The 25,521-nt window shown below is 40.0% G+C and overlaps 1 protein-coding gene across 1 annotated transcript in view; it reads right to left on the reverse strand.

The window, feature by feature from the left end:
- CPNE4 (copine 4) overlaps positions 1-25,521 on the reverse strand; it is a 659,177-nt gene that overhangs the window by 514,994 nt on the left and 118,662 nt on the right. Inside the window, exons 5-7 of the mRNA XM_017891576.1 lie at positions 19,433-20,235; positions 17,472-17,623; positions 14,479-15,356 (exon numbers count right to left, since the gene is read on the reverse strand). The gene's annotated coding sequence lies outside the window, so the exon portion shown is untranslated. The remainder of the gene's footprint in view (positions 1-14,478; positions 15,357-17,471; positions 17,624-19,432; positions 20,236-25,521) is intronic.

A 25,521-nucleotide genomic window follows, 5' to 3' on the forward strand; every position in this document is an offset into this window, starting at 1 on the left:
TTTTGAATAATGGTTCTCAAAAGTTCTAATAAGAATTAGAACTGTCAGAAACAAAAGAAAGGAACAAAGGCTGCCCTTCAGCCAAGAGGACCAGAAAAAGTCTATTTATGCAACATTCCTGTATCTGTCTATCTGTCCATGCCCACTAGCCCTACAGCCTGTGTCGGCTGGGAAAGACCATTTAAACTTGTGACACTTCATTAAGCACATTCTCACCACCATCATCGCTCTCTAAATTAAAGTCAAACCAATTCCAAATTGGAACCTGAAGGTTCAAGAGTCAGAACGCACACAAACTGCATCATGCCAGTGTCAGTCCCATCCTGTTCCTCTTACCCTTCTCTTCCCAAATGGAAAAAAGTAGCCTGTGTCCTGCACATGGGAGCCAAGAGTTTGTGAAGGACTTTCCCCCTCCTCAGCCCCAGGTTGTTCACTGCCTGCCTGCTCTCAGCCATCCCATCCTGCCATAGAGAGTAAGTTACTTACCACAGATGGGAGGCAGGCAGGGCTGCTCCGTCTGAATCCCAGCACTCCCGAAGGCTGGAGTGCCTGAGAGGAAAACTCTGGGTGCAGCCTGCGATTCTGATGTGGAGGCTGAGGCTGGGGCTCTGCTCACACCTCAGCAGAGCCAGCGTGCCTGCCTCCAAAATGTCTAAATTAATAAATGATAACCCCATGGTCAAATCTGTGACCATGGGGTCAAATCTGTGACAGCGGACAGAAACCTTAGCTGTCTTCTCAGAAAAGGGGGGCTGTGGGAACTCCAGTTCCTGCAGGGTGGCATAGTATATGCTTTGAATTGGGAGTCAGCTACCCTACTCATATCACAGAGCACGAACATTTCTTTCAGGATCACATGGTTTACATTTTTTTCCCTGGGGGATGCAAGGAGGACAATAAGAGCTAGGTAATCACCATCATCTCAGCCCCACCAAGCAATTCATCCATAGCTCTCCAACTCCCTAAAGAGTAATTCTGGAAACCAGTGGAAGTGTGATTTTCACCTATGATTTTGGTACATGAGTGAAGGCACTCACAGCAGCTCATCACAGGATGCTATTAACCCTAGCCCTGCACACCTGGAACATGCCCAAGATTGCACCCACACACGAGGAAATCTCAAACACTGCTGAACACAAACAACAAACAGTATGTTCTTCAACCCCACCTCCATAAGCCAACTCAGAACAAGCACGAAGCATAACTTTGATGCTCTCAACTCTTAAATCCCCTTGTTTCTCTCCAGGTAAGATTCTTGATAGCACTGTGACAGCAGATGGTCATGTTTTTTGTACCTGCCTAATAATTCCAGCTGATGCTAAATGAATCTGACTGATGGTGATTCAAGAGACTGTGGCTGTCGCGTTGGCACACTGGGATGCAGAGAATCAAAGGCGTTTACATTTGCCTCATCACCTCTCTTGCTAATATTATGTAGAATAGTCATGCAAGAAAGATCCTTAGAGATTAAATAAAATACTTTGATTTTATAAATGGGTAAGTGGAACCCACACCATAAGTCATTCATCTAGAAATATATAATCATTCATGCCACAAGTACCTACTGTGTGCAAGATCCTCACAATACATAGCAACAAAGTTCTACTACTTAGCTATTTGGCCCATAGCTCATATTTCAGAATAATAATCCCTTGGATTTTTTGAAACCTATATATATTTCCTATATAGGTTCCTGGAGATGGTCAAATAAAAATATGCTCCAAATGCAGGGGTTGGCTAACTTTTTCTGTCTAGAATCAGATAGCAGGCGGTGCACATCATATGGTCGCTATTTCAACTATTCAGCTCTGACATTATAGGGTCAAAGAAGCTATGTGCAATAACAGGTATGACAGTATTTCTACAAAACTTTATTTATGAAAAAAAGTGTGCATACTGCAGTTGATACATGTGCTACAGATTGCTGATCCCTACTCTACTGGATCTCATTTGACAATGACCTTTTTTGGGCTGCAGATTTCAAGTTTCTCTTATCAGATCTTATTTTACCTCAAACCTCCCCATTCATAGAAGTTAAAAATGTATGTATAAAGGAGAGAAATCACAGAACAAGGATCTTAGGAAGTAAACTTTGTAACCAGCTATTAGCTATTCATAAAACACAGGAAGGGAATTGGATTCACAAATAGAACTGTTTCTGATCATCCAAGCAAAGTGGAATAGAAGTTTTGATCTAAGTAACCAAGCACCAGGTCTCCCAAATTGGATATTATCTCTTCTCCCCAGCATAGGGAAGATGATGTTCCCGTGGGTTTAGGCAGGTCCCTATTATTCAACCCCATAGAAAATAGCTATCAACCATTTCTGCTGAGGACAGCAAGTCTATTTCAGGACTGCTTCGCTTGGCTGGCAAGTCAAATACAGGGCAGACATGGACATGTAGGATCAGAAGGCAGGTCTGGTCTTCCCTGAGCCCATTCCCTGGGCAGGGGTAGGTGAGTAAGGAACAAATAGGCCCACCTATATTCCCTGTTTGTGCCTGCTTTAGAGAAAAGGAGTTCTTAAAAGCAGCCCTACCAATCTGCGAAACCAACAGGGTTCATCATTTAGAGTGAGAATATGTATTGTTCACATGGGATCATTGAGTCAAAATTTGAGAATTCTTAACAAGTAACTCACAACTTTATAAAGAATAAGAAACTCAGGCCAAAGAGTTCCCAGGAGATGGCCCCTCATGGGACAGCACAGATTCCTGCTTGATGTGACATTTGTGCATTAAAAAAAAAAAAAAAAAAAAAAAAAAAAACAGGCACAAACTTCCAGTACAATCACTGGATGCTTGGATCTTCCTGCAAGTCTTCTCTCCAGAAATGTATTTTCTGCATACACAAAAGATGCCGTTATACAAAAAAAAAAAAAAAAAAAAAATCCATGCTGCCTGAGATCAGCTGGCAGAGATCCTTCACAGTGAATTTCAGCTTCTACTAAAATGACAAACGATTATCTGCACTTTTTTGACTTGTTTGGTGGTGAGTTGTGCCTGATGTCAGATATCTGGATAAAAATTTTAAAAGTTGGTCAGCAAACCAGTGATCTAGATGTCAGATAACTGTTTGATTCCCTGTTTTCTAACTTCTTATCCAAGGATTCACTACATCCAAATAATCACTCTAACCTTACTGCAGCAGCCCCCTTCATCCACTTGTTTCCATAAAAATAAAGAGAAATCTGAGTTCATTGATCACCCATTGAGAACCACATTGAGTTATGTCAGCTCCCTTTCAGTTGATTTTACTCAGTTAAACTTCATGATGCTATAAAGCATTCAGAGTCAGCCAGAGCATCAAAGTGTCTGAACAAGCACGGACCATTACACACCAAGAGAAAATATCTAGAGAACTTCTCATTCCCATTAGATAACTAATTAAAATGAGGGGAAAGGGCAGTATTTCCGTCGTTAACCCATGATTCAGCTGCCAACATCATATAAAAGCCTCAAACACTTGAGTCCAATCATTCATCTTTTTTCTCTTGCTTTAACGAGGCAGCAGAAGTGATCCCTCAGCCTACTTTCTGGGGCTTCCCTTGCAGTACCCTGTACCCAGAGAAACTCAAACACAATGCTGCTCACAAACTTTTATGAGCTGTTATCTTCCAAAATGCCTTCAGCTACATCCTTTAAGGGATAATAAAGCCACTACATCTTAGTTTGGGCCGTGATTGATACTTTAATTGTTGCTTTTTAAAATAAATAAAGATTTAAATATTTCAAAAGACAGTTCCAAAGCAGATCAGGCTTTTATTTAACAAGTCACTATCACAAGACATACAGGCTAAAGCTTAAAAGAAGCCCTTGGATTAAAAAAAAAAATGTTTAGGGGGAGATGAGAAGTTTCTCATCTTTGATGGCTACAAAAATTATCAAAACATATTCAGGTTCAGAGTCTAGAAAAGACGTTACTATTTGCAGCATGGGTCTGGTACAGCAGTTCTTAAAGGGTAAACTGCTTTAATTTCTAATACAGTAAATATTGATAGATTTAATACACATGAACAAAAGCTCTTTGGGGTCTTCAGTTTGTTGTTGTTGTTGTTGTTGTTGTTGTTGTTGTTTTTGAGACACAGTCTTGCTCTGTTGCCCAGGCTGGAGTGCTGCAGCGTGATCTCGGTTCACTGCAACCTCTGCCTCCCAGCTTCAAGAGATTCTCCTGCCTCAGCCACCCGAGTAGCTGGAATTACAGGCGCACACCACCACGCTGGGCTAATTTTTGTATTTTTAGTAGAGATGGGGTTTCACCATGTTGGCCAGGCTGGTCTCAAACTCCTGACCTCAAGTGATCTGCCCACTCTGACCTCCCAAAGTGTTAGCATCACAGGTGTGAGCCATCACGCCCAGCCCTGGGGTCTTCAATAATTATTAAGAGTGTAAAGCTCCCTGTGGATCAAAAGTCTGAGCACCTGTGTTTTAGTGGAAGGACTCTACATTTTGGAGCAAAATGTTTTAACGGTTTTATTTGTCTCCTCTGTCTCCCACTTGCTGTGTAATCACGGCCAATTTACTTGGCCTCTCTGGTCTTCCATTTTTTATACATCAGGCTAATCACCCTTATAATTATTTGCTCAAGCATGTCTTCCTTGCTGAAACATAATATCCAGAAGGTCAGGATTATGTCTGTTTTGTTAATCCCACATTACCAAAACCTAGCACAGCACATTACATGATGCATGATAAGGTTTCAATAAATAATCATAAACTGATTGACAGGGTGGCTGTGAGGCTGAAATAGAATAATGTGTATAAAGTGCCCCGTAAGGTACCTGGCAGATGGCAAATGTCATAGGTGCTCAGTAAATGCCAGATCCCTTTCTTTACCACTAATGCTGTTCTCAGTGATACCACAGAGAGAAAATTCATGGCTTGTCTGTATAAGGTAAATATTTAAGGCATTGGTTCCCAAAGTGTGGTGTCCAAACTAGTAGCATCAGTATCACCTTTAGAAGTTGTTAGAAATCAAATTACTTAACTCCTACCCTAGACCCACTGAGTAAGAAATTCCACAGGAAGGGCCCATCACTCTGGGTTTTAACGAGCCCTCCAGGAGATTCTGAGATTCTGATTCATCCTCAAGTTTGAGAACCATGGCTTGAAGATAGTATTTTATGCCAGTAACATTTTAGACTTTTATAACAGAGAGATACCCAATACGTTGTCTGATGCTGGCAACCTAAGATCCTTTTGGGACAAGGGCAGGGGAAACAAAGTCAAATACAATAAATTTCTGCTGCTGGTCTTGTAGGGTGGAATGATTGATTTTGTATTCTGGTGGTGTTCCTGGGGCCAGTACTAAACATACCTTTCATTTGAAATGAAGCTGGAACCATCAGAAACAGAGGAAGTTTTATCTTAGAGAAACTCCAGCATAACCCTTGAGTCACCTTTTGTGGCTGGGCATAAAATTTGTGAGTAGGAACAGAGAGAGAGGAGGGGAGAAAAGGGAGAAGAAGGGTAAATGATTCAGTAGCTATGAAAAGCATACATTTTGTTGTTGATATCTACCGTACCTTCATAAACACACTTCTAATTTTCACAGTTCCCCTGCAACACAGCAAACCACTACCATTAGGGTGATTAATTACTAATAAGCCTCCAGTTTGTGAGAGATGCCACCAGCAAATAAAGGTTGCAATCTGAGTAATTTCCAAGTGACAGCAAGATTCACAACCAGCCTACCACATAGACACAATCATTATTCTCATTTTATATCTGTGAAAACTGAGCTTCAACAGGTTAAGCAGGGGTGAAATTCAAACCTAGGAATTCCTGACTTAAAAGTTACGCCATTCACCAATAAACAATCTTACCTACTATATACAACACACAGAATAGTCTTGCAAATATAATGGAGCACATTTGAGGTGAGGACTATGATTTAAAGTCAATGCATAAACTACAACACACACATAGTCAAAATAATCCTTGAAAAAATCTTAGAAATTTATCATGAAGTACAATATATGTTGTAGTACAGATACAACTATGTACAGTAGTAATATGTCTAATAACTTCATATATTAATTTGGATTATATGATAAAGAGTCAACAATCAAAATATAATAAGAATATTTTTAATAAATGAGAGCAGGTGTAGAATAGATTTTGAGTAAGTTAAAAGCATGCTTTGCCTGGATGCAGGATATTTGCTAAGGAATGGAGATGCACCCAGAGTGACAGAGGGAGTATCCTATGGGCCAAAAAAGTTCTGGGTTCTCTGGAGTCATATCAAGAAGTGTGATATACAGCTGCTACTTGGAAAAGCTTGCAACATGCTACAGACATGGTCATATCTATGAATAACCATTTAACAAGGTACACAATGCAGGGGCTGAAGCATAGCCAGGCCATAAGAGGATATGATAGAAAGAATTAACTTCAACTTGGAGAATCCAAGCCCAAGAAACAAAGATCATGTGAAGCATGGACTGGATAAATGTGCCCTGGTCTTGGAATTGGAATAGGGATACCCTAAATTTGGTTCCTCTTCCTCCCAAGTTGCCAGTGCTTTGACATTGACCAAATTATTTATAAAACAGTACTAATAATATCTAACCCACAGAATATATACTCTTAGTGACCCGTGTATGTATTTATATTTATATAATTAAATGATTTTCTTTTTCTGCAAGATAAATGCATACTATCTAAAATAAATTAAAATTACTTTTTAAAAGAAGTACTATATCTCACTTTAAATATTCTCAGGAAGGATGGAGAGCAAGGTTGGGAAAGTAGGAACAAAATATTTAGTGCATACATATGATGAGTCAAGGCCTATCTTCTACCTTATATATATGGTTTAATCTCCATTTTTTTTACAAATGAGGAAATAAGGCAGAGAGGTTTAGTAATGTCCCCAAAGCAAAACAGCTATTAAGTGTCAGAGCTAGTGTTCAAGCTAAGTATATTTACTTTTAAAGTTTAAGCCCTTATCACAACAAAACTTAACAAATATTTGTCTTTATCAAACTGCATTGCAACCCAGTGATTTCTTGGCACATTTCCTGATAGGCGTGAGGAAGAAAGAAACAGCTTAGTTCATTCAGTCAATCAAAAGTTTTTGAGCAACTGCTAGGTACCTAGCACTGTTTGGGGTTCAGTTGTGAGCAAGACAGAGAGAGTCCTGACCCCTTGAAGCATGAAGTGGAGAGGAAAGGGTAGTGTGGTATGGCATGGGCCAAAGAAGAACACAGGACCAGGTGTGAGGAAGCCTTTATTATCACTTGTGTAACTCGGCCACCAACAAGCTTGAGTAAGTCACTTCACCTTGCTGAGTCTCTTTTTTCTTATCTGGAAAATGGGAGGGGCGTGCATAATTTTATGGGATTGCCAAGTTCTCACATTCTCTTATTCCATAAGAGGCATTTATTTTCCCACCTTTTTAAAATTAAATCAGGTTAGGAGCTATCATGAGTGTTATTAGTTGCCAAAAAATCAACTATTTCCACTCTTTTCCTCTTATCACACCTTTTCTCCAACATGATTCGCCATCAGTCAAGTCACAGGACATAAATGGCACCAAGCAAAAGAAATCTAACCATGGCTTCTCAGGAGCTCTGCAGTCTACCTGGCCAGATAACGTTAACACACATGATCAAAGGTATCCACCCCTGGTTTCACATTAGCACAATGTCGGGTGCAAAACTCCTTGACTTTTCCATTTTGACACAGAGATTTATGTCTCTAAGTTACCTGTTGAATCAACTGCTCCAAAGATAACAAAGACATCACCTCAGTCATCTTGCAAGGCTTGTGGCTGCTAACATATTAAAAGCCTTCTCTGTCTTTAATGATAATGATAAAGCATTGTTTTTGGCCATTCTATTGCCCTTATTATTCATTTTTGTGGATATTTGTGTGAAACACACCTTTCAATATTTTTAAAACAGAGCTCTTATTTAGATTGTTTCAAGCCCATCATTTAATGGTAAAGTTTCTTGGTTATGTTTCTACTACATTTTCTTCCAAATCATTTTCTGTTTAAATGAATTAAGTCAATTATTTAGGCATTTATTTCATGATCTTGATGAAATTACCACATACAGGGCATGGTGCCAGTTGATTAGATTTGAGAATCTCTATTAGCACTGTTAAGAATATATATAAATCAAAGTGCCTGCTGAATGAGACGGCACCCCTCCACTTCTCCCTCAAAATTACCTTCTGTCCACCTGCTTCCTTGAAATGCAGGGAGAGGAAAAACACCTTAGTGTAACAGGACTTATAAAGGCCCAGGTTCTTTGAGACAAACCAAATGTCTCCTTTATCTCTTACCCAGCATCATTTCTTCATCTTTCTCCTCACACTTAACACCACAGTTTCAATGTTTCTTTTCACCAGTCTGCCTGCCCCTCAAGTTTTTATGTTTATCCCCAGTGCCTCACATAGCTTTTGACATAAATGCTGTGACCAATTATTATTCAACAGATAGATGAATGAGACCCTTCTGCTGAGCAGGAAGGGGTAAGAGATGGGGAAAGGGATAAGAGATGGGGGAAGAGGCCCATTTAAAAATAAAATAGTGATAGCAAATAATAATCACAGTGAACCTGTGTTAGCTCCTATTGTATGCCAGGCATTGTATATATTATTGCTAACCTTTAACAAAAAGGAAAAATGGTGAAAGTAATTTTTCTCTTCTTACAGATCTGCACTGTTTCAGTAAGGTAGCCACTAGCCACATAGGAGCATTAAGCACTTAAAATGTGGCAAACCTCAATTAAAATGTGCTATAAGTATAAAAATACATGCTAGATTTCAAAAATTTAGTACTAGAAAAAAAGAATGTAAAATATCTCAATAATCTCTATATTGGTTACATGTTTTTTAAAATATTGTGTTAAGTAAAAGATATTATTATTATTTAAAAAAGAAAAGGATGAAGTTTGGGGAGAACTCCCAAGAGAATGGGCACAGGAAGTAGCATTTATCTACCCACTAAAATGTCAGACGCTTCTAAACACCTCACATTTACAACAATTACTAGCCCCATTTTCCAGATCCTAATACTCGAGTTAAGTGATTCACCCAAATACCTGTATCTTGAAAACTGTAGCCCAGATTTAAACCAGGTATTTCTGGATTCAGAGTTCTTCTGATAACAGGTCCAAATGTAAGGAAACAAAGGGCAATCAGACCCCAAAAAGGCCTGTCACGAGGAGTTTTGAGAGCAGTCAGACTGTCCAGTCACGGAGCAAGCTAACCAGGCACTGGAAGAGACCACCAGATGCTCAAGGCAAAACCTTTTGTCCCCTCTCTGCCGCGAGGCAATCCAGGCGGGACGGTCAGATGCACCTGGGAAAACCAATAACCCCAGGCCATGTCTTGGGGTTGGCTCAAACTCCATTCCTTATCCTAGAAGTCTTGCTTATGCGTCCCGGAGGTGGACTCCGCCGGTGCTCTGGCGCCCTCTAGCGATTGTCCAGTCTAATGCCAGCTCTCTCTAGTTCATCCTTCTAGACTCATCACCTCCTAGGGCTTGCCCTGCCCTGGAATCCTGCCAGCCTGATTTTGCTGCTCCTCTATCTCAAGGTGCAATGAATTGTCCTACAGAGGTTTTGGACTTTTTGGATAAGAAAGAGGTCTTCTGGTCAACAAACCTTAAACCTGAGGTTTCTAGAGTTAATCCGAAATACTGTATTTTCCCCCTGACATTTCCAAGGAGAAATTTCTCTAGTTTCCTAATAAGGAAAACAAAGTTAGAAATACTGTGTTCTGAGCCAAAGATGTAAAAGCAACATTTAAGAAAGTTTGTTCTTTTTGAATGAAGCTTTAATTTAAAACAGAATAAAGGATTCCCATGTGTGTTCCTGGAACTATAAACACTCATAAAATCTCTGTTTACTTTATCGACTCAGTTGTGACATTTAAAATAGAAAGCTAAGTCTATGCATGAGCAATTTTTTACAGAACATGCACATTAACAGAGATGGCTGCAGACAATGACTTTGTACAAATTCAATCACATTTATCGGGTAAATATTCCACTGGCTCCAAGAGACAGCAATGTAATAAGTCCCAAGCCTACTCCTTCTAACACTCTAATGGAGGTGGGAGACACCCCCGCAATCATCCCTAACTCATACTTAATAAAGATCAGCAGTGCACATGGTGCCAGAGATTGGCGCCACTGCTGTAATTATCTCCAGGGAACTTGAGTTTCTTTATAAGGGGAGTAATCAGAAGGGTTGTTGAATGAATCTCGTGATTTTGAAAAGTCACTTATTTGAGCTTTAGTTTCCACATCTGTCAAATTAAATTGCTAGAGTCAATAGATGATCCCCAAGCTCTCTTCCAGTTCTGAGAGTCATAGAACATGCACATTAACAGAGATGGCTGCAGACAATGACTTTGTACAATTTCAATCACACTTATTGGATAAATATTGCACTGTTGAAAGTTGCTGTTCACAGTTTAGAGATGAGTCCATCACAGATCAGCTTAAATGGGCTCCTCTTCCAGCCCTATGACTAAAATAATATTACTGGAATAAAGTTTCCCAAAGAAGGCATCCTTATCACTTTATTTTCAAGACTTGCTTTCCAACCCTCAATATTTACTGAGCTAAAAGCTGATGGTTCTCAAGAGAGTTTCCAAAGAATACAGCAGATAAATAAAGGACGTCCCAGGATATGCCGATTTAGGAGAAAATATATACAATATATCACATGTATTTAGTAGTTCATACAGCAAACAGAAAGCTCCCACATAACTGCAGTTTCTAGTACAGAAAAAAGAACCCTGAAAGTATATGTTGGCACTACTATGTTTTTATCATGCAGTCACAAGTTTAGGAGATATTCACTGCTTGAGTTTAACACTAATTGAGTCCTTACTATAGACTGTCTATTTCAAATGACATACAAAAGATAATGCATCTTACCTAACCCATTTATTGTGCTTGATTTTTGGATTTACCATCAACCTTCACATAAATACTTTATCCAAAAAATGGATGTGTAACCCCAGCCTAAATTATTATCGTAATATGCTTCCTTCAAAATAAAATAAGATTTTGGAGACATCTTAAAAAGAATTAAAATCAGTAATATATTCTTTGCCATCTACATTCAGTCAGGAGAAAGGCAACTCTATTATTACATGTTGGAAGATCAGTTTTAATGCACCAAAGAATGGTCTTGAACTATGTGACATTTTATTTTGAATGCATTTAAATTTTTCTATTTTGATGTTTTGTAAATCTAGTATACTGGCTACTGTTGCCAAGGAAATATGACTTTGGGTTACTGCATGGATCTGCAGGGGTTTTTGTTTTTCTTTTAAAATATTAACAAGACAAAAATGGAAAGATCAAATATGGAACACAAATTTAGCTCTTTCTCTCTTTAAAGTGCATGGAATACAGATCTTCTTGCACATCACTGATTTAAAAATACAAAGATGCATGAAGTGATTTTTCCCAACTAGTGTAGAGACTTTTACCAATTAGCCAAGTTGATATCATCATTCTTTGTTCTGGATTCAGCCCACTCTGAAAATGTGCAGCATTGATTACACACAACACTTGACTGCTCATCTTCAATAAGTTCATCTCTAAATGAAAAGATCCTTTCTTTATATGGATAAAGGTAACATAATGGTCTACAGTGTTGCAGTTCAAAGAATTTTCAAAGTGAAGTCAGAAGAAAGCATGGTGCAAACCTTATAAATGTGTTCAGTATTAATTCCAAAACATTCAAATGCATATGAGAATAAAGATTCCACCATTCACCCATTCTTTGGTCTGTGATTGTTTCTTATAGTCAGTATGACCTCAAGGCTTTAAGTCATAATAATGGACTTAAATCATCTAATTATTAAAAAGAATCAAAACTTTTTTCTATATTTTTTGAATATTACATAAAACTTCTCTATAAACAGATAACATCTTTACTTCCTACTAACTGAAATGAGTTATTTTTAATTAGAAATACGCAAGCAGATTAAGATATACTTTAGAACAAACACCTTCTAATTAAAACCTCTAAAACCAGGGTCCCCTTAAGACAAACCAATAATTCAAGCAAAATGTCATGTTGCTACTGGAGACCTGGAGATAAACAGGAAGCCTTTTAATTTCTTTTTACAGTTGAGAAACAACTTAGAGCAACTATTTTCAAAGAAATTCTAGTAAAGCAACTATCTCACACTGGAAGTCACTGTACCCCATCTGCGCCTTCTCCCAGTCAAATATGCTGGGCCTGTGTCCGGGAGAATAAAAACAAGGCTGACCACTCACAGGAAAGGCATAAGTTTGATGACCATGGGAGTTTTTACTGTTAACACATAAGTAGAGGTTTGATTCAATTACAGGCAATCTCTTCTCACACAATCATACAAAACTGCCCAGGATTAAACATCTACTATTGCTATAGACCAATATATCCTTTTATGTAATGTTAATGGAAAAATCACCTCATTCTGATGTGTTTTGAGTTTGATCCTCTAAAACCATAAGAATCTTCCCACGAGAGATAATTGAGAAAATGTTGGCCTTTATTAGCATGCACTATTAACACAGGTGTTCTGACTGCATTTTCCAGCCCTCCCTCTATTTTATGCACTTCTCTACATGTGAGAACCTTTGACTAACTCTGAGCCCTGACCTGCCAGAGTGACTTTGTCAGTCTCTCTTTAAACATGGGCAGGTGAATAAAGTGAGTTCAGCCTAGAAGCAGCAGCTCAGTAAGGGAAATGAAAATATCAGAAGTTATCTAATCACAGCCATAGCCATGCTGAGCTTCATCTTATCTTTTGGTTAATAAAAAGAAATGGGACCTTCCTAAACTTGAAGGGCATCAAATTAAGTTTTTGCTTGCCTCTGGCTTTTGGGGGGATAGGCTATGTGGTTCAACCAGTGCATACTAACTACAAAAATTGGCATGGATTCAAAGCACCTATGTCATAGGAAAGTGGGTGTTTCTTAGTTTGTTTTGATATAAAGCAGAAAATAAAACACAAAGGCCTTTGAGAATAGGGATTGTTAAGGGAATAGAAGAGTAGGGAGAAAAGAATACTTTGAAGTTAAGGTAATTGTGTGTGCGCGCGCGCGTGAATGAGCAGGGTTTAGCTTCATTTAAAGAGAACACATTAAAGTACCTTGGACAGCTCAAAAGGGCTGTTCAGGAAACAAAACCAAGTGAGCCAAGAAAAACCGTAACAGTGCTTTTAAAATCCCTGGCAAAGCAGCAAGAGGATGAAGAGTTTGGTTTTGCATAGTTTTGAATACAGGATATAAAAGTGCTGAAGCACCTTTTCCCACAAGTCACTGAAATCCTGTGAGTGTGTGTGTGTGTGTGTGTGTGTGGAGAGGGAGAGGTTCTCAGATATTTTTCTTGCAAAGCTTCCCAGAGCACTCTCCCTTCCCCAGCCCGCCCTCGCTTTACTCTGCTCACCTTTCCCCCCCCCTCCATTTCCCAACCCCTCATATCAAGCCCTTCATAAGTTTGGGCCCCTTGGATCATCTCTGCCGCCTGTGAATTTTCCCTGGAGCCTGGCGGGTTCTGGGGCTGAAAGCCAGTCCGCCAAGGCGCCCTGGGGCGCCCCGGGGGCGCGGTCAAATTTGGAACATAGAATGGGAAATAGGATCTTAAAACCCACCTACTCCAAGATAAAGGAGGAACATTTTTCATCAGGGTTTAGCCAGTTCCTCACCGGATGATAATCAGCACTCACTTGACTTGGCGTGGACCACCTCCTAATTGTCTCCACTGGATTCAGCCCTAACAGTTCTCGTGCGTCTGTGATACCACGCGGGGTCGTGAACTTACTCAGCTGTGGGTTGGTTTCAGTGGTCCCTCTAGTCCCGTCCCCCGTCCGCCGTCCCCCTTTCCCTCTGGCTACTTTATTCAACAGAGGAAGAAGCGCTAAAGGACTGGGTTGAATCAAAGCACTTGCAAGCCTATTCATTAGTTTTTAACACTGAGAGTCCCAGAGGCAACTAAATATTATTATAACCTCATTGTAAGAAGTGTGGGGAAGGAGGTTGAGAGGTTGAATCCAACCGCAGCCAGGTCAAGCCATTGGAAGGGACTACAATGTCCCACAGCTTTCTCACTGTCAGAGAGGAAGCTGCAACTTCAGCCAGAACTCCCTTCCCCTCCCCTTCCCCGATTTTGAAAACGGTACCCCTTCTTTCGCCTTCGGGACTTCCCTGACCTGCTCCTCACCCGCGCCCTGCTGTCCCCTCCCCTCTGCGGTCTTTCTCCCCAACTCCATTCGCCCCACCCCACCTGGGCGAGGTGGGTGTATGTCAGAAGGCTAGAGGTAGGGGATGGAAGTTCCTTCAGATTAAAGACGTTGCTTGCTGCTGCTTTTTAAAACAACAACAGCAATGACAAACAAGCAAATGTGAGCGAGAAGCAGTGCATCTCAAAAGTTGGTCTTGCTACACAGCAGCCCCAACAGACTTTGCAATCGCAGTGCCCCAGGAACACAGGAATGAAGAGTTGGCATTTCCTTACCTGGGTGTGCCAACCTCGAAGAGTGGAGAGAGAATTCAGCCCGGGACCAGGTCTGTCCCGCCCCTAGGATGCAAAATCCGACTTTGAAGTGGAGGTGGTTGGTGGTGTAGTTACGTAGTGGTGTAAGGGGCGTCGCACCTCCTTCCCCTCTCGTTCTCCGAGGTCAGTTTAGCAGCAACGGCTGGGAAAGGTGCTGAGAGCAGAGTTTGGTCTCTCCGGAAACCCTGACTCCATTCTCGGTGATGGGGGTGGGGGAAGAGGGTGAAAATGTTGGAGGTGGCAGGTCGGCTCTCAGTTAACTCAGAGAGTAAAGAGGAGGATACTGAAGAAAGAGGGAGGGAGTGGAGTGGAGCGAGGGAGGAAGGAAAGGAGGATGGCAGAAAGAGACGGGGATGAGCGGGTGGCGGGGAGACGGCAGCTTCTCACAGAGAGATTTCCACCTTCTGACGAAACCCATGCACCCAGCAACCCGGCAAGAGACTAGTTCCGAAACCTCTGCGCGAGCGCCCCCTGGGGGTTGCTGGCGGAGACAAACATTGCCCCGGGAACCCGAGCTCAGGGCCCCGCCCAGGCCTCGGCGGCGGCGCTCTCCGTGGTCCTGCCGCGCCCACAGTCTGGGCTTTCTGCTCAGCTTTGTCGCTCAACTGGGCTCCTGGGGACAGTTGATTTAGATCTTCAAGTGCTTGGTCTCCATCTCTACTCTAGGGTGGAGCGGTCATATCGCGGCGGGGGTGTGGGGGGAATGAGAGTTACACTTTTTGGCACACACTAAAGACAACTTTTTAGATGGGTGCTTAACTGTCACCAAAAATGGTAAAGGTGTTGCTCATCTCTGTATCCTCTTGTGTCTACAAAAGTGTCTGGCATATGGCAGGAGCCTGGTAATTATTTTTAGTAAGTAATGCATGAGTAAATTAATGGACAAAGAGTATTTTCTTCGTCTCATGATGCGTTTCTGAATACATCTACCTTACAGCTAAAATAAAGAAATACTTAGGGAGTACCCATGCTTAAAGATAGATATAAATACGTTGTCTCATGTAGGGGATAACCACCTCCACATGTTATAAAGCACTTTAGAGAGAAAGTATGGCCTTCCTATTTCAAACATATTCATATTCAGACAAATGAACTTATTCAAATACAGGGCATTGTTTCTGATTATGTCTGCTACCATAGACAAACTATACAACTAAATTCTGTCTGCACACTGGTGTTGTCAGACTCACAAATTGGACTTTGGAATTAATGAAGTGAATGACCGTCTCTTTCTGACATTGGGATGGTATAGAGTGTGTTACATCTAACATGGAGGGGAGATGGAAGGTCTTCCTTCTCACCCTATTAAGGGGATATCTAACAAAGCCTCTCTTCAGGTTGGAGGGGATATCAGCCAAAGTCTTTTCACTAATTGTAAAGCTCTCAATTTCAAAGTCCAGAAAAGGAGAAACAACAGGGTAAGGAGCAGGACCCTCTCTTAATTGTTCTGTAGAAGTAGTCAGAAAGATCTTTGATAAACAAAGGGACAACATTCTGACAGAATATAAATAACATTTTTCTTCCTTCAGTCACCTCTAAAGCCTTTCTGAAATAGGATAACACTAAACATGAACCCTGGAAAGGACCTCAGGAAGCTTCTCTGTACACTGAAACTACCACATAAATCCTTGGATTTGCTTTGATTGCAAAAACTTGGGTCACATGGTTATGCATAAGTCAATCATTGTGACCTTTGGATATGGAATTACACTAATAGGCCAGGACTTCCACAATGTCTGGGAGCATGTGATGTCTTCTATAGCACTCCTGGAGCCAGGATGGAACCCCACCTGATCTACACGCAGAGTGAGACATAGGGACAATTCTCCTAGGGATATTCAGGGTCCTCCTACCAGGAAAGGGGAGATGGACGCTAAGCAGGCAAAACCAGTGTATGATTACTAAATATGAAAATGTTAAGTCCAAAAACATTACTTCCAGGTTTTGTTAAGGGGTAGCCTCAGAGATGAACTCAAAGTTTGAGTTGGATTGAACTTGCAAAGATGAACGAAGAAGAAGGAAAAGTCATTATGCATTTCTTTGCATGTTAATTGTATCCTCTAAAATTTAATTTCTATGAAGGCGAGTGATATGTCTGTTTTGTTGTCTTGTTCATGATTATAACCCCAATGCCTAGAAAGGTGTCTACCACCTAGTAGGCAGTGAACAAACATTTATAAAATTAAAAATAATGTAAATACCTTAGGGACCATTCAGCATAAACTTCTTATATTACAGGTGAGAGAAAAGGAATTAAGATGTGCTGAGCATGTACTATTTCTAGGCAATCTGTTAGGCACTCTACTTACCATCCCATTTAAGTTTTACAACAACCTGCCCAAGAAAGTTTCACTTTATCTACAAAAATAAATCCAGGATTTGGGTGGTTGAAATGACCAGACCAGGGAACACAATTAGTTAATGGGAGGACAGGGGTTGTTCACTTAAGCAGTCTCTAAAGAGGTAGCTAAGAATGAATGAACACATGGACCATAGAGAAGAAGTTATAGAGTCAACGCTCATAGGGAAAAAGAAAAACGACATAGTTATCTTTGGCCCTATACGTTAAAAGCATAGATTCACAAACTAAACACAATGCTACAACTTGTGACAAATTTGGTTTCCTTTGCCAGCAGGCTTCAGCTCCCTAATTAGAAACAAACAGTTGCCTGCTCGCCAGTGTGCAGAAAACATGTGCAGCTTTATGCCAGAAACTTGGAATTTTTTCTCAAGGCATGACACCGAAGGTAAATTCAAAGAGGCTTTTTACAGGGCACATAAAGCAGAATTTACTCCCACCTCTTATATGAAATCAACAGCTCATCTGTACAAATGAAGACTTGTAACCAGCTAATAATCCGTGTTTTCAATCACTGCCTCCACAGCAAGTTGCCCGCCAGCCACAGTCCCCTCAACAATTGTAACATCAAAATCCCCTTGTCTCTATCACTCACCTCCTCCCAACTCTCCTTTTAATGGATTCTGAGCTGCTGGGTTCTACAGCCATGGTCAAATTTATCTAAAGCCAAGCCACAGTCACTGTGGCCCTGGTGTTCCCAAGTTGTAAAGGAAGCTTCAGCTCTGGGTAGATTCACTCGCCGGGTCTCTGTTGATAAGATAAGAGGAGGCATCCGCTCAGTGTCTTATGCCAGTATGAAAGGCATCTCACCCATCAGTGTGACAAGTGAAATGCTGGAACGAAGCCAGGGAACAAAAGGGAAGAAATGTGGATTCTTACCAGTGCAGTTGATACCATTTTTTTAAGGGGAGCAGATGATGAAGGGGAAAAACAGGCAGAGAGTCAGTGCCCTGCATCAAAAACCTTGGATCCTTCCCTGAATGAGTCAGGGTGAGCATTTTGTTTTGAAATTGAATTTCCGTTTTCTTTTCTTTTGTAAGAACTACTCAAGGGAACTGTTGTAAATAACAGGATATATTTTTGAGGCTGTGGATCATATAAGAACCTTGGATTTCACCCCAGGGCTATTTATAGCTCAAAATTTTGTTTTGTTTTGTTTTTTCTATTTCAAGTGATTTTTGAGAATTGACTGATATGTCTTCCTCTGGTGTTTCTGTGTATGCCTGGGGTATGATATATTACTGGAAAGCGGAAAGGAACACTCTAAGAAAAACTTCTTCTAAGATGCTAAGAGTCAAGGGAAAATGAACATACATGTTCCAAGCTGATGCAGAAATTAAATATTCCACTGTCTGTCATTGCTTTTTATGGGAACCCTATACCACCTGTGGTGTCTCTGACACTGGGTAACAATTTGTGCTACAAAAGGGCAGTTTATACTTCTGTCTACCAATAGGTGGCATCAAAATCTCTCCAGCTTTTCTTTCCTGTATTTTAAAAACCATAGGCAGAGGGCATTTTCTTTCTGAGATTTTACATTTTATCATGAGTGATGTTATAAAGGCCACTAAATAGCTCTATATTATTTCAGAGCAGATTTTCCTATTTGCTCTATTAATGAGGTCTCCCGGTCATCCCTCTGAGCCTCAGTTTTCTCATTGTAAAAGAAAGTATTTGAATTGAACTCCAGCTCCAAGATTCTGCTTTTTAGCTACATAATATCTTCCCAGACACACCATTTTTCATGCCTATGATAAACCCATTAGGACTCCATTCCTCTGGGCTTAAGGAATATTAGCAAGCAAATATCCCTTGGTTGCAGAGGCTGTTATTTGCCCAGCCTATATTCATTTGTGTTTGTTTTTCCTTACTAAGAAAAACATATTTTGTGGAGGGTAGCAACCTGTTTAGCTCCAAACCTTCATTTTCCAGCTTTTCTTGCAGATGGAGTAGTGATGTGATTAAGGTCTAGCCCTGCGCTATTTATTATGGTAGCCACTAGACACATGTATCTATTTAAATTTAAATTTATTAAAATTAAGTAAAATTAAAAGTTAATTTTGTCAGTTCCACAAGTGACATTTTAAATGCTAAATAATCATAAGTGGCTAGTAGCTAACATCTTGGATAGTTCAGATATAGAACATTTCTATCATTGCAGAAAGTTTTGTTATATAGCACTGATCTAGCCAGTATACAGCACTGATCTAGTCAGTAGAAATTATAGGGCAGTTTCTGTGAGAGTTTTCAAAGGGAAGGAGATATTGAGTCAGCTGAGATGTACCTTTATCTCTTTACCTCTTCCTTTCTTTACACCTGAAGGTAACAGACAGTAAGTCAGCCATCACGTGACTATGAAGCAGCCAATATTCACCAAGGCAGGTTAGGCAGAGAGATAAAAGGAACCTGGGTCTTTGATATCATAAAGGCAACCACATTATTTTCAGCTGTATTATGAGAAAAATAAAATCTTCCATTGATTCAAGCCACTGTTTTCAGTTTTTTATTATGAATAGCTAAATATTATTTCTAACTGATACACCATCAGAAACTTACCTGGACAACTTTCTATTAATGACTGAAAAAGCATGTGTCTTTCCAGTTTCCCTTACTTTGGTTAGAGTTGAGGACCAGATTCTGGCTACAAGAAACAAAACAATGTGTACACCATGAAGTGATAAGTATTAATCATTCATTTCAATATGTCCAATGGACCAAAAAAGGGGAAGATGGGTATTAATGATTCCCAAAATAAATATCCTCTATTTTAGAATTTGGCTAAAGAGTAGCTTTGCATTTTCCTGGAAAAGAGGTTGGTGGGAAAGAAAGATAATATTTGAACCTGTACTATATGCTAGAAACTTGGCTGAATGATTTGACATTATCATATTTAATGTTCATGACAATCCAACAACATAATCATTCATATCTCCCTTTTTTGCAGATAACAAACAGAGGCTCAGAGAAATCAAATATGTTGTCAAAATCTACATTGTTGAAGAGATGGGTTTCAAATCCAGGTCAGCTTGGCCCTTGCCACGGCTTCATAATGAAATTCCATGGGTGAGCGTTACTAGTTTCTGGTCCTTCCTTGCTTATTTCAAGGGTCTCATCATTCCATCCTCTGTATCACTTTTTTTTTTGTTACAGGCTTTACTCTTTTCTAACCTGGAAAAGACTAATGATATTTTTCTTCTCCTTCATAAGCTTGGAAATATTCTCAATCACCATAAAACTCAGCCTTCCTCTGGTAACTTTGGAGACCCTCAGAGCTTTTCTTATTTCCAGAGACCGGTGGTTTGGATGAGAATTATTCTCTATTTTCACACAAATTGGCCAGATGACATCTTTACTGGTATCTGAAATAGAAGCAGAAAACAACTTGGAAGACACAAAATGTGAAGGTTGGAGAAATAGCTTTGAATTCAAACTGAAATTAAATAGTTTCCTTTGTTGAAACTCACAGAGGAAAAGAAGTTACCTAAAAAACTTATTAACACTTTTATTCGAATTCATGAGATAATTCTAAGATGATAAAAAAAAAAGTCATGTAAAGAAAACCTATAGAATTCAAAGAGAAAATGAGAGGAAAACAATATCATTGCAGATCTTAAAATCACATTCTGTAAAAATCAGAAATGGCCATGCAGAAAACACAGAGCAGTGTCACAGAGGACAAAGTGATGTTTACGGTAACCTGAATTGTTAAGAGGAAGTTCAAATATATTCTGAGTTATTGATTAAGAAATCAAAACATATGTTTTATAAACACTCCTTCTAAAAGATGATTAAATTATTTAGAAATCAACCCATCACTAAGATCAGACTAGATTCAAGGGGAGGAAACATAGACCCACCCCTTGGTGAGAGGAATATCAAAAGATTTTCAGATGTTTTAAAAAGACCATACCCTCAGTCCTAAAAATGCTCAATCCTTTCCAGCTACCTATTTCTAATGCCCTCAATATATTAAAAGTATATGAGATGTATATGAAAAAAGATGTTCTAGGCAAACGTATAACTCTTAATAGCAGTTTGGAAATTAAGCCCCAAGTTTCTGTCTGGTCTCTTTCACTAATCAACTGAGTCCCAAGCTCTCCTTGTGCCCCTTCAGTGCAAGCACAGATTCCTACAACACCCTTTGCCCTAGGTCCCCATCCTACATTGGCTATCTCAAGAGTATTAGTCTATCAGCAAGAAGAAAAAAAGAGTCTTTCTCCAGAAGGCTTAGAGCATAAGACACCCACAATTCCATTTGCTCTTCTTCCCCTTGAACTTCACCAGGGGCAGGATGCACTCTCATCCCCACCTACAGTGGCAGAGGGAAACCTAAACAATCTACAATTCTCATGCTTTTTCCTAATTGTTATCTTTCTTAGTTTATTTGTGTTACTTTAACAAAATGACATAGGCTAGGTAATTTATAAACAATCAAAATTTATTTCTCACAATTCTGGAGGCTGGGAAGTCCAAGATCAAGGCATCGGCAGTTTAGTATTTGGTGCAGGCCTGGTCTCTCTGCTTCCAAGATAGCACCTTGTTGCTGCATTCTCCAGAGGGGATGAACACAGTGTCCTCACATGGTAGAAAAGAAGGAAGGGCAAAAAGGGCCAAACTCAGTGTAAAACCCCTTTCATAAAGGCTTTAATCCCAGCCTTCATGACCTAATCATCTGCTAAACGGCACACATCTTATGGTATTGCATTGGGGATTAAATTAAATTTTAGAGGACAGATTCAGACCATAACAATATCCAACATCTAGCACATTACACAGCAGTACTTCAGTAAAAGACACAGTCTTTTCTTCACTGGGTTTGTGTTTAATTAGGGGACAAGAAATAAACAACTTCAACCCCACATGGCTATTGCAAAAATGAGGTAACCCATGAGGAAATAAAGAGGAAGAAAACCTATATGTGACTAGAAGAGTCATGGTAGACCTCAAAAAGCAGACAATGCAGAAATTAAGACCTGTGGAAATTAACCAGGCAGGTTAGAGAAAAAGGCTCTCCAGCCAAGGAAGCAACATAGACAAAGGCTCCAAGTCAAGCACAGACATGGCATAATCAAAAAACCTCAAGCAATTAAATAATTCACTATATCTGAGGCATAAAGACAGAAGGAAAAGCAGCAAGAACTGAGGCAAACAAGCAAGCAGGGGCATAAATGCAAAGGACCTTGTAAGATTGACTTGAGATTTTATTTTATTGCATGAAATACTTATTCCAATATACTGAGTGGGAATTCAAAATTTTCCTTAATCCATGGTGAAATAGGAAAAACAGGAAGCATTTTATATAACTAAATTAATTTTGAGAGTATTTCTTAATATTTTCATGTTAATATTAGTCACTGCATTCTTGTCATTAATTCTCATGAGGCTTTGCCATTTTAAAAAATATTCTTACTTGATAGAATAAAAGTACTGTGAGCTAAAAGCAACCCAAGAAATGTGTTTTGAGATTTGCTCTGTGAAATCTAAATATTTGGACACATCAGCAAGAGGTCATGGGAAGACATTAAAGAATTTTGAGCAGCAATTGTGATTAATGTTAAACTGGGAAAGGGTTGAAGAGGGAAAGTAAAGTTAGAGAAATGAGTAAGTTACCTCCACTGGATTCATTCAATAGATACTGAGCTGGTGTTATGGATACAATTTTGGACCAGCTAGGTAAGGTCTCTGCCTCACGGAGTTATCACTCGAGTCATGGAGACACAAAATGAACCAAGAAGGAGAGACAAACAGGTTGTGAGTCATGTAGAGGGCACAATGAGAGAGAGAAAGATAGTAAAAGAAAGAACATCTGTAGATTAGAATAAGTTCTGTGAGGGAAATAAAAAACTCTAATGATATAAGAGGTCACTGGGAAATGCCTCTTTAGATAGCATGGTCAAAAAGCCTTGCTAAGGAAAGAGCATTTGAGTAGAGAACTAACAGTTGAGAATGAGCCAGCACACAAAGACCAGAGAGAAGAGCACTCCAGGCACAGGGAACAGCATTTATAAGGGCCCAGAGGTGAGGAAAGTTCTCAATGATCAGTTTTAATAGTTTGGAAAAAACAGGATGAGACAGTTCGAGCACTCTAAACTCCTTAAAGGTGAAAAAGAGGAAAAGAGTGTGAAAAGGATGCAGGGAGGCTTTAATATTACAGAAGACTTGTGTTGTTAATTTTATTAAATATTGCCCAAGGTACTGGGGTTGACAAAATATTGTCCTTGTTTTCAGGAGATTATAGTCCAGTGCAAACCACTGCATAGAAATTAACCCCAGAGGGACAACCCACAGGAGCCCCCTGGTTGGGGATTTACTTCCATCTGTAGGCTAGAGACAAGGTCAGCTCCATTTGACATCAATGGAAAGGAAAACCTCTGGATTGCACACCCAGGCTACCAATAGCAGAGAGTTATTTCTGGAGAAATAAGTCTACATTGATTTAAAGGAAGAGATGTAAAGCAAGAACAGGATTTACCTTAGCAGGTTCTATCTTCCCCCATAGGACCCACTCTCCTCATCACTTCTGTTTTCTTGATGATTCTTCAGACTTGTCCTGCATCTATAGTTACCTTCGGCATCTATAGTTACCTTCAGCATCTATAGTTACCTTGAGCTACATAATTCCATATGTGTTATTTGGTTATATGTTATCTTGTTTATTCTCTGCAATAAATTTGGGAGACACTAGCCCCATTGTCTTTGTGTACTCCTTCTGATGGGCAGTATTTTTCTGATGTGTGCAGTTTGCCCCAGGAAGGGAAAACATCTTCCTAGGTCACAGGGTCAATCTCTGCAGAGCAATGGGCCTTGGCTCCTATGGAGACAAAGTACACTGCTATAACAGGGGTGGGCCAGGCCACGGGACACTTCAGGGCAGACACCAGGATAAAAATGTCTTCTTCACAGGGTTGAGGTGAGGCAGTATGCTGAGTTTTTAAACCACATTTATATATAGATATTTTTAATTGTTAAATGAAATCTTACTATATATTCTTAGGCAAGCAGCCTTTTATGTCTATGTTAATCTACATCACAATTTATAATAGCTAGAAAATATCCAAATATATGGATATAACAAGATATACGCCTAACTTAATCCCCTATTGTTGAGCATTTGTTTCTAATTTTTTACTGTTGTACACAATGCTTCCATGAACATGGTTTATATTATATACTCCTGATTAGACCCTAGTCTAATTTGGCCAAACCTAAAGAATCATCAAGAAAATAGAAATGGGGCCAGGCTCAGTGGCTCACACCTGTAATCCCAGCACTTTGGGAGGCTGAGGCGGGCCGATCACTTGAGGTCAGGAGTTCCAGACTAGCCTGGGCAACATGGCGAAACCCCATCTCTACAAAAAATTAAAAAGTTAGCCAGGCATAGTGACGCATGCCTGTAATCCTAGCTACTTGGGAGGTTGAAGCTGGAGAATCACCTGAACCCAGGAGGCAGAGGTTGCAGTGAGCTGAGATGACACCATTGCATGTCAGCCTGGGTGACAGAGAGACCCTGGGAAGGAGGGAAGGAAGGAAGGAAGGAAGGAAGGGAGGGAGGGAGGGAGGGAGGAGTGGGAAGAGGGAGGGAAGGAAGGAAGAAAAGAAAAGAAAGGGAAGGGGAAAGGAAGGAAGGAAAGAAAGAAGAAAGAGGGAAAGAGAGGAAGGGAAGGGAAGGAAAGGAAAGGGAAGGGAAGGGAAACATAAGAGATGAGGAGAGTGGGTCCTATGGGGGAGGACAGGTACTGCTGAGAAAAATCCTATTATTGCTTTACATCTCTTCCTTTAAATCAATATGGACTCACATCTCCAGAAATAACCCTCTGCTGTTGGTAGCCTGGGCGCACAGTCCATGAGCCTTCCTTTCCACTGATGTCAATGAGAGCTGACCTTGTCTCTAGCCTACAGATGGAAGTAAATTCCCAACCAAGGGGCTCCTGTGGGTTATCATTCTGGGATTTCCAGCAAAATTGCCTTTAAAGTGAATCACCAGTGATCAAAGCAGACGAAAGTAACACATTTCTCTAGAGAAGAGAAGGTGAAGTCCTGTCATTCTGAGGCTATTCTTGGTGGGGGGAAGAAATCATGAGAAACCAACCCAAAGGGGCATTCTAGTGCCCCTCACTAGTACTCCTCAAAACTGTAATATCATTATAAACAAGGAAAGACTGAGAAACTGTTGGAGATCAGAGGATACCAAGACAACATGAAAAGTAAATGCAATGTGATCCCCTAGATTGGATCCCAGAACAGAAAAAAGACATTCATGGGAAAACTGGTGAAATCCAAATACAGTCTGGAGTCTGCTTAATAGTAATATACCAATGTTGGATTCTTAGTTATGACAAATGTTCCAATGCAATGTATTCTGTTTACATTATGGGAAAGTGGATGAAAAGTATATGGGTACTCTCTGTACTCTCTTCCCAACTTTTCAATAAATCTAAAATGATCACAAATGAAAACTTTGTTCTTAAAAAAGACAACTTTTCTGTTTGTTACCTTAGGGTAAAATTAGAATAGTTGAGTCAAAGGCTGTGCATAATTTGCAGGTTTTTGGTACATTCTGTAAAATCACCAGGAGGGTAATTTAACTTAATCCATTATTTTTGCTTACTTCTGAAGTAAAAGCCCTACCGTATCTGCTTGGCATA

This window comes from Rhinopithecus bieti, unplaced genomic scaffold, assembly GCF_001698545.2.
Source record: "Rhinopithecus bieti isolate Rb0 unplaced genomic scaffold, ASM169854v2 scaffold_21219, whole genome shotgun sequence".
Taxonomy (NCBI): Eukaryota; Metazoa; Chordata; class Mammalia; order Primates; family Cercopithecidae; genus Rhinopithecus; species Rhinopithecus bieti.